Raw genomic sequence first — 12703 nt, 5'->3', positions numbered from 1 at the left:
AACATATGGCTTGGCATTGCTTACAGTGACCTTGTGTTAGCTCTTAACCAGCTTTGCCTGGCCGGCCAGCCAGCCATTCTTGACTTCGCTATGGTCATAAGGGTCTAATGCTTCCTTAATGATAACCTTCTCTCATTCCTGGTATGTTAATGGCCTCACCTCAGGAGACAGCTTCACATCTTGGCTGAGACACAAGCTCCCTTAAGCTTAAAAGATTAATCAGAAGCCTGTGGCTAATAATAGACTGCCCGTCCCACTCCCATTTTGTGCCTGACAACTAGAACAGGTTGATAAGTGTTATTATTGAGTCATACACTTGGAATCATCCTCAAAAGGTCATTTAGTCAATCCCCACCGCCTCCTAGAATAACTGCATGTAAGCCATCCCAATAACTGACCATTCACTCACAGTTGATTTTTAAAAGCTTCTGTGTCCCAAATAGTCACCCCTGGTTTCCTTTTGCCAGAAGTCAGAGGAGAAAACAGAAACAAGGTTATAGATGTATAAATAATAGTGGTGCCCAGGTGTTTCTTTTCTTCTTTTTAGGCATTGTAAGAGCAAAGTGGCACCTACTGCCCCTGACTCCAAAAGGCATATAAATAAATATCACTTCTCTGGGAACAGAATTATGAGTTTTGAGATCTTGCAAGGGGATATTACCAAATATCTCACCTGCAATTTGTTTTTTTTAAATGTTTATTTATTCATTTTGAGAGAGAAAGCAGGGAAGGGGCAGAGAGAGAGAGAGAGAGAGAGAGAGAATCCAAAGTAGATTCTATCCTATCAACACAGAGCCCAAACAGTGCTCAATCCCATAAACCTTGAGATCATGACCTGAGCCGAAACTAAGAGTCGTACATGTGACCAACTGAGTCACCCAGGTGCTCCCCACTCAATTTTTATTTGAACAAAGCAAGATAAAAAGAGAGCCATAGTTTCACAGATTAAGAGTTTTAACTATAATTCTGAAGTTTCACAGGAAAAAAAAATCTACATGTAAGAATAGGCATTAAAAAGTTCAGACTTCTTAATTTTAGATAGAAACAAAAGTAAGTAAGAAAACATGTTGAGACATAATTTGTCAAAGGTGATGATCAGAGTGAGCATAGTTTGAGCATGTCAATTTCTCCAATGTATCAGGCACCTTCCCCTGAAACAATAATAGACAGCCAGTCACATATACGTAATAAAATGTTTGTCTCTCATCATCCACGGCTATTCCTATAAATCTACATATCTTCATACAGAGTGTGAGAATGATGTTAGTGGTGAGATGGGGTGAGAATCATTTATATTAAGTATAAAAGTAGGAAGGAAATAAGGAAGCACTAATTGATCATGACTATAAACAATAAAGTTTCTAGTTAAAAAAAAGTTTCAACTGAAGGCAGACTAAATTGTCCCAGGACAGAAATTCTTAGATTCATTAAAAATATACAACCTTTTGATTTTGAGAGGCAATGAGATTGCTGCAAATGTCAGAGTTTAATACCTGCCCTAGCACTTGCTTTCTCTCATAAATGGGGTATGCCACTGCATATCCCTAAACTCAGCGTTATGCATGGAACTAAAAACAATAAAATGAAACAACTCAGAGAATTGCATTAACTTTAATATATTAAAATATTTGTAGTTAGTAGTAGGTTAAAATGTGTCCCCCGCCACCAAAATTCAGATTTGGAGGTTCTAACTCTTAGTACCTCAGAATGTGATCTTATTTTGGGTAGGGTCTTTGCAGAGGAAATCAAGTTAAAATGAGGTCATTAGGGTAGACCCTAATCTACTATGACTGCTGCCCTTATCAAAAGGGGAAATGCAGACACAGAGACATTGTGAAGAGATATAAGAAGAAGATAGCCATCTACAAGCCATGAAGAAGGAAGGTCTAAAAGGAATCCTTCCCTCACAGCCTTCAGAAGGATCCTGTCTGACATCTTATTTTGGATTCCCAGTGAGACATTAAATATCTATTATTTAAGCCACTTAGCCTATAAGACTTTGTTATGGTAGCCCTAGAAAACTAATACAATAAGCTTGATTAAGCTTGTTGTATCTGAAGAATATTTATCATGAGTAAACATCAGCGTCAATGCAAACCCAGGAGGATTTTTTTTCCATTCTTAATAATTTTACTAGGTCCTATATCTCTCTAAGAAGGGAAATATTGAATCAGAAGACCTGAATGACTTTATTTCTTTACTTTTTAAGTATACTTATTTTGGGGAGTAGGGGCACTCACACACACACACACACACACACACACACACACACACACAGAGAGAGAGAGAGAGAGAGAGAGAGAGAGAGAGAGAGAGAGATAATATCCTAAGCAGGATCTGCACTGTCAGCACAGAGCCTGATGTGGGTCTTGATCTCAACCTGAGCAATAATCCAGAGTCAGATGCTTAACTGACTGAGCCACCCAAGTGCCCCCTGAATGACTTTCATATGCCTCACATTATCTATCCCAGAAGTAGGATTAGTTATAGATCCATAGATCCATGCTGTCCTTTCATGGCAGAGGCAAAGTATTACTCACTCTTTTATTTTACATATACACGTCAGATGTTTCCCTAAGAAATGGAATCTGACAGAATATACGAGGAGAACCCAGAATACATATTCTGCTCCAAATTATGTAGTATTAGAAACAGATAATTTCATCATGAGAAGCACTATCTGATTCTGCTCTGTGTCTTATCACTTTTCAGACTTGAAAGTGTTATTATGGGACTGTTATTTCAAATATTTCCATCTATAAGCATATTAAGTCCACATAAACCATCATTCAGAGAATCAGAATAAGAATTGTCCATTTTTCTAGATTTATCCCAGAAAGTAGTTCTTGTTAAGACCAAAGTCAACCATATATTAGACTACAACCCAAGAAATGGTCTTTTAAGAAAAGAGAAAATATAAATGAATTGTGACATGTCAGCAACATCACATGAGTCGGAGTTTGGATGCAGAGCCTGGGAGGAAGGTTAGTGTACAAGGGCTCTCTGAGAGAGTGAGGTGAGGGAATGAAAAGAAGCCCAGTAGTGGTAAAACTTCATCCATGGCCTCATCACAGGGGGCTCTGCAGAGTTTCAAATATGCTTCATAGCATATCCCTGAGTGAAGGTAGGGAAACTGAGCTTCTATAACCCAGCTCCATTCAGTCATTAGCTAAAGCTTTGGAGATGGGGACACTTCCCACTCTCAGGTAAAGTGATTCCCTCTTGGTGTGAGCATCAAATAGGTTGCACATAGCATCACAGGTGTGAACCACTGGAAACAAAGAAACAAACAAAAAAATGGGAGGGGTGAGCTAAAGGCTCATAGAAATGTAAAAAGTCATCCAAGTAGATATGAGTGGCATGGCAGTAGCTGAAATGGCTATCACAATAGGTTATATTTTTGAGGATCTCTCTATGCCTTGCTGAGAAAAACAGTGATTATTAAGAACCATTACATGGTAGTTTTTGAGACCAGATATTCCATAGGCACTGCTTGTTTCACTCGATAATTCTATTCATTTTTTGTTTTGCTCTCATTAATTATGCTTACAGAGGAGTAAATACAACATATGTGTGCCATTTTAAAGATAATAATCAAAGAAAATCCTTGTGCACTCACAACTCATTTAGAAATAGAATATTACGAGTAGTTTCATTGCTCCTTTTTACCCTTCTACAATTACAGTTCCTTCCCCAGGAGAGAGCATGTTGGGCTGACGTTGTTGTTGATAAGTCTACCTTTTTCTTTAGTGTTTTCATCTTTGTTTGTATCCCCAAATGATGTACTGTTCCATTTGACCTCTTTCTGAACTTGACATCACTTTAATTACACAAAATATACTCTCCTAGATCATGCTTCTTTGTCCAATATTGCATTTTTTAGATTCAGTTATGTTGACAATTGCAAATATATTTTATCATACAGTTAATGCACACATGGATTGTTTCCAGCTTTTGCCATTATTAAAAATATTCCTGTTTTGAATAACCCTGCACCTTGCTTTCTCTGGTCACACTCATGCAAGTCAATATATAGGGAGATATCCAGATGTTGATGACGAGTCCATCAATTCATATCCTTGCAAATACTTTATATTGTAAGACTTCTTTTGGCCATTTTCGTGGGATTACAACTGCATTTCCTTGGTACTGATTGGGTGAAGCATATTTATATTGCTTTTGGCCTTTTCAGTTTCCTGTTCTATGAATGCCTGTCCAAGACTCATTGACAATTTCTGTTGGGTTTTCTTCTAGGTGTTCTGAATATATTTGAATAGTCACATGTGGTCAGTTTTGTGTGTTACAAAGTCTCCCAGTTGTAAGCTTGTTTATTTACTCTCTTTATGGTATTTTTTTTCTTGTTTTAAGAGGAAACTTCTTTATTACAATGTAGCTAACTTTATCTTTTCTTGATGGTATCTTTTGGGATAATTCTAGAAAATCATTTTGTGTGTGTGTGTGAGCTTATATAGTGTCATCTTTTAAAAATGTTATGATTTTGTTTTCCACATAGAGCTCTTCCATTGATCTGTAAATGATTTTTTTATTTTACTTTATTTTTATATTTTTTACATGTTAATGATTTTTACATCACTCTGTATTTCTCTAAATAGCTAAAGAAGACCTGATGGCTTTCAAACTTAATTTATATCATACATCAAGATCTCCGTTACACATAATCCCAAAAATGAAGCTATGTTTTAAGATACCTTATCCTTCCACAATAATGAATGATAGCTCTCTGTTATCTCTATACAATCCAGTCTCTCTCCTTTCCTTAAAAGAACAGCATAACTGCCAATGCCTGTCTGTACTTTCTGTCCTTAGTAAGTTAGGCAGTTGGTTAATTATCTCTCCCTTTCCAGAGAGCATTTATGGAGGCTTTTCTCTAGTTGTGTTCTTGCTTACAAAGCTAACTGAGGTTTCTGTAAGGTGAAGGAGAATTAGAAGGGATAGAATCATTATGAGCAATGAAAAACCTAATATGTATATTTTCATAACTATGAATGACTTTCAGATGGCATTTGACTTCTCTTTCCTACATGCCTACACTAAACATGGAGAAGAATAACCCACTTTTATGTTGTATACTTCCAGGAGTCCAAAGGGTAAAGTGTGGGAAAGTATTATTTTTCCTCCATTCTGAATTTGTACTTAGTAATTACTAACACTGTTGCATACCTTTCTGGAATCTAGTAAAATGACTATCATGAATGGTTCCCAGTTGATATTGCTCAATCCCAAGACTTGAATTAGTAAATGAGGAATAAAGTCATTTAATTTATTTTTAGACTTAAACAATGACAAATTCTTGTCCCTCAAAAAGCAAGAAATGAAGGACAATAAATGAGTCAATGAATGAATGGAAGGATGAATACTAAACATCTATATACAAGTAGGTGAATAGCTTTATAAACTAAAATGGATCCGGGAAGAAAGGTGATTTACCGGCTACAAATGTTACTACTGTTATTAAATATTCAAATGATAGAAGTTGTTTTTTCCAAAGCTCTTGTTATGGCGTTTTTCACCAGTAGAGGCTTCATTTTTTTGTAGGGAATAAAAGATAATTTTTGGAGACTTGGTATTTTAAAACAGAACTTTCATTTGATCCTGAGGAACAGAACTAAAATATTTCACAGAATGATGGAAAAGAGAATGTCTCTTTGTGTCTTTTTGTTTCTTTAGATTCCAGAGTATTGAAATGCTTAACATTATTATTATTACTTGTTTCATCTACTGTATGCTTATCAAAGTAAGTTTCTCTGTCACAGCTGAAACAATCAAGATTTCTTTTGTTGCTTGTAATAAATAAATACTCAATTGTGAGAATGTCCTCAGGGAAAGTTCATTAAAAAAGAAATGAAAATGCTGAGAAATAAATGGTTATTGTGATTGCACTTGTTTTGAAATAATATGCAAAAATGTAATTTGGTTCCGTAATGTCTGGAATGCAAGGAAAAAATTTAAGATGGAGAAATGGAAAAGACGATGCATTTATTATGTTATTTCAATTATCATTTTGTTTCTGAGGGTGGGAGAGTTGAGATGGAAAACACTGTTTTGGAATAAAATGTGAATGTAGCTAACAGGGAAAAAGGGCAAAGTACACAAATGGGGATATTAAGTGATAAATAGATAAAATTGGGCACATCTCTAGCATTGTTGACAGATGCTTCTTTAGATTGAATGCCTGGCATTTGGATTTTTCCCTTTGTTTTGTTTCAAGTCTCTATTGGCAGCCTTAGTCTGTCGTTTCCCAGGTTATTTTGCCTTCTCCTTGTTTTGGCTCAATGACAAGTAACAATTAACCAGTCAGGGAACATTGTAATAGAGATGTGAATGGCTGGAGGTTAGTGCCTGATATCAGAAAACAATTCTCTAGGTAAAACAATCCCTTTCAGGGATTCAGGATAGTGAAATGAAAATTAACTTTGCTTTTCTTCAGATTTAATTCTCCTTACTTGTCCTCATTCCTCAAGTTATTTTCTTTTTTATGTCTCCAATGTGGATTTGCATGGTAGTTTTGTTTTTCTCAAATTGTAAGGGAAGGTAGAATTAAACAAAGAAAACAATTAAGACAAATAGATGGTGTGAGCCAATGTGCTGGTGAGTGGAGAAACAGAAAGGAGATGGCAAAGAGAAGGCAAGACAGATCACTGAATTCAGAAGGCAACAGAGCCCACTGAAAGACAGCAAAAGGATACAAAAGGAATAGAATTCAAGGTCATTGCTGTTGCTCCTGTCTGAAGCTTCTAAGATTCCTTCACTGCTTACATTTAACCATGACATTCAGCTACCTAATGTAATTGCTCAAATCTGACTCTTATTCACTGTCACCAAATATCTAGTTTAGTGTAAAATGTACAAGCAGAGAGTAGTCATTGACAGAATGATAATACATTTTAAAAACTTTAACACACACACACACACACACACACACACACACACACACACACACACACAGTAAAAACACCTCAGGGAGAAGGAATTAAGGAAATACGTGATTATCTAGTAATGGGCAGAAATTTGACCAGTAGTTTACAAACTTAAAAAATATTCCTGGGCATATATAGCCTTTAAATTATATGAAGAAACAGTAGTGGTCAGGGCATAGTGGAGAGTTGGAAAAGAGAATAGAACGGATGGATGCATGAAGTACTTCTATATTTAATACTGAGTAAGGCACACGATACATTTACACTGCAGAAGGAAAATGGCATGAAACATACATTCTTCGGTCTCCAAGAAATTCTAACTTGTAATACAGTTTACCTTACTCATAATGAAAAGATACAGTTTTGGGGCGCCTGGGTGGCTCAGTTGGTTAAGCCTCCGACTTCGGCTCAGGTCAGATCTCACGTTCGTGGGTTCAAGCCCCTGGTCGGGCTCTGTGCTGACGGCTAGCTCAGAGCCTGGAGCCTGCTTCCGGTTCTGTGTCTCCTTCTTTCTCTGCCCCCTCCCCCTCTCATGCTCTGTCTCTGTCTGTATCCAAAATAAATAAAAAACATTAAAAAATTTAAAAAATTATAGAAAAGATACAGTTTTAAATGGCAAAAGTGGATGAGAGAATCTACAAGGAGATCAGAGGAAAATAGTATAAATGATTCTTGAGTGGATAAATAAGGGGGAGAAGGTAAAACTTGATCCAGGCATAATTAAAGACTGGGATAATGGGGAAAAATGTAATGCACATTGTTCTGGAAATAATACAAGCAAAATATTTGGATAGGAAAAGTTGCTGATTTAAACCTTTCAAGGGAGGAACATGATTAGAACACTCCTATCCATGGAGGAGATGATGTGAGAAATTATCAGCCAAAATAAATGGTGAAAATTGCTGATAGAGATCAACTATAAAATTTTATTTTTAAAAATTTTTAAATATTTATTTTTGAGAGAGAGAGAGAAAGAGTGAGCACAAGTGCGGGAGGGACAGAGAGAGGGAGACACAGAATCTTGAGGCCAGCACCAGGATCCAAGCTATCAGATTAGAACCTAAAGCAGGCCTTGAACCTGTAAACCATGAGATCATGACCTAAGCCAAAGTCGAATGCTTAACCAACAGACACACCCAAGCGCCCTAACTACATAATTTTTTTTAAATTTCTTTTAACGTTTTTATTTGTTATTGAAAGACAGAGAGAAACAGAGCATGAGCATGGGAGGGGCAGAGAGAGGTGGAGATATAGAATCTGAAGGAGGCTCCAGGCTCTGAGCTGTCAGCACAGAGCCCAACGCAGGGCTCGAATTTACAAACTGTGAGATCATGACCTGAGCAGAAGACAGACGCTTAACCGACTGAGCCACCCAGGCACACTCCAACTATAAAATTTTAAATAACCAATAGATGACTTTAATCAGAAATGATCTCAACAAACTAGCTCACATCATAAAATTGGGGTCATAATTGATGCTCAACAAAGGAGGGATGAAATCAATGAATAAATAAAGAAAGAGCAAGTAAATGAACATAGCACATTAAAGGGAAATCAGCCTGGTGAAAATATGGAAGTAGAGAGGTGACCTAGAGACAAGGAACCTTATAAGAGGCCATATCAGAAAACCAGATGAGATGTTGGGCACCTGGGTGGCTCAGTCGGTTAAGTGTCCGATTTCAGCTCAAGTCATGATCTCACAGTCTGTGGGTTCGAGCCCCATGTCAGACTCTGTGCTGACAGCTCAGAGCCTAGAGCCTGCTTCAGATTCTGTGTCTCCCTCTCTCTCTGCCCCTTCCCTGCTCACTCTCTGTCTCTGTCACTCAAAACAAACAAACAAACAAAAAAAAGACATAAAAAATTAAAAGAAAGAAAAGAAAACCAGATGAGATGTAAGCACAGTAACAAGGGAAGAAGGGAAGAAGGAGGAAGGAACTGAGAAAGAATTCAAGGGACAAAAGGTAGTGCTCCCTAGGGAGTGCCATAAAAGCCTGGTTCTTTGGAGAAAGAGCTACTTTATTTATTTACTTTAATTTTTAAATGTTTATTAATTTTTTGAGAGAGAGAGAGAGAGAGAGAGAGAGAGAGAGAGAGAGAGAGTGCAGCGTGGAAGCTGGGTAGCCTGCAAGCTGGGTAGTGGCAGAGAGAGAGGGAAACCATTGGAAGCAGGCTCCAGGCTCTGAGCTGTCAGCACAGCGCCTGAGTCGGGGCTCAAACTCATGAACCATGAGGTCATGACCTGAGCTGAAGTCTGCCGTGGAGCCCACTGAGCCATCTGGGTACCCCAGAAAGACCTACTTTAAAAGGAATTGTAGTAAGTTTGATACCAGAGGCATTAATGTTGACGGACACTGAAAACGTGTAGGCGCCAGTTTGTGATAGAGACTACACCTCAGTGCAAATTCTATCCTGGGGATCTTATCATAACAGGAAAACATACAAGTTGACAGTGACCATCAGAATGAATAGTGTCTTACTGAAAAGAGAGGACAGAGAGAGAGAAGAACTAAGATGTGGGAATATACTTATGACCCGCTCAATACACACTGATATGCCTGATCTCAAAGATGAAAACCCTCTGTTGTCTGAGCAAAACAGGCTGGTGTGGAATTGTTTCCTGTGTTTGAGTGGAGAGGTGTCTTAAGATTAAACAGTTTCAAAATTGATATTGATTGTTTAAGGATCAGTCCTACTATTTGCATTTGAGCATATTCAGGGTAGTGAAGTTAATTATTCATTTTCATTATAGATGGGATTCCTGATAGAACTATGAATATTCTTGGTGACTCTGTTGGTTAGGAGTCCGACTCTTGATTTTGCTCAGGTCATGATCTCGTGGTTTGTGAGACTGAGCTCCATGTCAGGCTCTGTGCTGGCAGCATGGAGCCTGCTTGGGAATCTCTCTCTTTCTCTGTCCTTCTCCCCCATCACACCTCTCAAAATAAGTAAATAAATAAACATTTAATAAAGACATAACTATGAACATTCTCTTTGGGATTCCTTGGTAAAGTCCTATTGCCTTCATTTAATTGGACTTATCTATGTTATATGTTCTTGGTTTGACCTCCCCCTTTCCTCACATTTCTAAAGCAAACAAGCCAACTCTCATTTCAGAAAGTACACATGCAGCTGGAAGGATGGTTTATTTTTTGGAAGTAAGGTTTTAAAAGTTCAGGTGACTGTAGGTTATTTTTTAATGGTAGCATTTACTATATAAAAATCTTTATACTTAAATTTACATTGCAAATGAGTATCAGTAGTCAAATTAAATAGTTATAATTATTAACCAAAAGAAGCCATGACAGTTTTTCAATCCAAGGTTGTGTGCTGGTTGATGTGGTGGTGATAGTGGGTGTGAGGTAAAATTCTTAGGAGTATTTCACCTCAGGGTAATATAACTACAGTAAAAAAGGTACAGATAATATTTAAATTGGGGGTGAGTGATCACATAATTTAATAATTGGAAATAGTATTACCAAGTATTTTTGCAACCTCAGTTTTCCTTACTAATTCCCCTTCCAAAGATTCTCTGCTTTATGTGTTACTACTGAATAAAATGTTTTAGGTGGCTCCCCACTTTTGTCATTTATTTTCTTCATTAAAAAATTTTTTTAAACATTTATTATTGAGAAACAGAGAGAGAGAGCATGATCAGAGGAGGGGCAGAGAGAAAGGGAGAGACAGAATCTGAAGCAGGCTTCAGGCTCGGAGCTGTCAGCACAGAGCCCGGCGCGGGGCTGGAACCTACAAACTGTGAGATAATGACCCAAGCTGAAGTTGGATGCTTAACCAAATAAGCCACCCAGGTACCCCATCCACTTTTGTCATCTAATCAAGTGTGCCAATTAAAAAGAATGCTCCGTTAATTATTAGGAGAGCTACACAGGAAAAAAAAATGCCTGGAGGTTTTGAATTGTTTGTTTCCATTGTTTCCGTGTTATATTTAGCTGTCTGGACTAAGTATATTTAAGTTGGGGCTTATTATTATAAGTCAGAAAGTCACCATGAACTAATTATTTTCAGTTCATTTATGTGATTAATGTTGAAAACTTGGAAACTTGTACATACCTTGAGTTGGCTCCAATTAATCAATGTGGAGAAAAAAAATTCAAGGTGCCCCCAGTCCTACTTCCAAAGCAGTGAAGTGCTACTGGATTTCAAACATGTTATTAGTTATTCTGGCTGAAATGAGCACATCAACACTACAGGCTCTCCTTGTCCCTCTTGCCTGGCTCAGGTGGAATGCAGAGGTGCATTGAATACAGAGCATAGATATTTTTAGTAGATTCTTCTCAGATGTAATGCTACAGTAGCAGCCCTTTGCTATGATATCTCCATATCCAGGAGGACACATTTCTTCAACCACAGGATCCTAAGGCATCGATTTCTTTACTGTTACTAAAGTCTGGCTTGGGCCAAGACCTTCAGAATCCTTACTCTTTGACAGCTGTTTGGGGTTTATTTAGGACTTCGATGGGCAATCTCAGCACAGCTCGTTCTGGACAAGTGTCAGCATCTCCTCCAAATCTCTGTCATCCTTTGCCTTAATTGGCTCCATTAACAGGTGTTCTCAGGCCAAAAGATGAGGATTCAACTGATTCATCACTTCCTGAGGCCCAACTCAAAGATAGCATTTGGAACACCCTGAGGGTGAAGCAGAAGCTGGGAAATATGAAAAGATCTTACCGTCCACTTGGCTTTAGTTGGTAAAGTGTAGTAAAGGAATGGATTGATTTGAATTTGAACTCTGGCCTTGATTTTAATGCCAATATAGGCATGTGATCTCAGTTTCTTGTAACTCCCAGTGTCCTCTTTGGAATGCCAATGAATATATCAATGTAACTACTAACTTCTAAAATAATTTTTGTGCTTTTATCATATCAAACATTTTTTACTTTCCTTTTCATAGTACCATATCACTAACCCTACTTTAGTGTTGAATAAACTGAAAGTCAAAAAAATTTAGAGTCTTGCCAAAATTGTATAGACTTTAAAGTAGAATAGTGGCTGCATGGGTCTGGAGGTAGGATGGTAATTACTTGTAAATGGACATGAGGAATCATATTGGGATGAGCTGATTTATAGTAGTGATACTACTAGTGATTCTAAGGCTGATTTCTACTCGTATACATGCAATATTGGTGAACTGTGTGCACTTGAATACTGTGAATTTTATGATGTCTAAAATATACCTCAATGAAGATGCTTAAGAAATACAAGTTTTAACGGAAGTCACATCATTCTATTCTAACTCTAGTGCTTGCATATGTATCCCAATGCAACAAGCGCTTGACTCACTGAAGACTTGGTCCCCCTCTAGTTTGCTATAGAAGATTGGATAATTTATGGAAGTTTCCTGGAAAGAAGTTTCTGCAACGACAAGTGAGATCACTGGACCAGTTATGTGTCTTGAAGATTTTAAGTTACTTCCAATAGTATTTAACTGAGCAAGCTGTCCATGGGTTGATATACAATGGTCTAAAGTGAGTTTAAAAAATTAATTCTGGACTTAATCATCCATTTCCTACATAAAAGGTAGCTACTTTTTTGCATGGACCTCAAGCAAATTGTAGTATAGAGGTGGAATTTAAGGAAAGGTATTAAGCAGGCTGTGTTGTAGCCTATGAACAAGTAATATATTGTATCATGTATCTTGAATGTATCATAGATAAGCTGCTATATAATGATTGCCACTTCAGATAGCTGTGAAATTAGGTGATTAACTAGTTGTTACTTAACCTTCTAATTTCTGTATAAGTCTAATT

Source organism: Suricata suricatta, chromosome 14 (genome assembly GCF_006229205.1).
Source record: "Suricata suricatta isolate VVHF042 chromosome 14, meerkat_22Aug2017_6uvM2_HiC, whole genome shotgun sequence".
In the NCBI taxonomy this organism is placed as follows: domain Eukaryota; kingdom Metazoa; phylum Chordata; class Mammalia; order Carnivora; family Herpestidae; genus Suricata; species Suricata suricatta.
The sequence above is the reverse complement of the archived record's forward strand: the minus strand, read 5'-3'. Positions refer to the sequence as shown.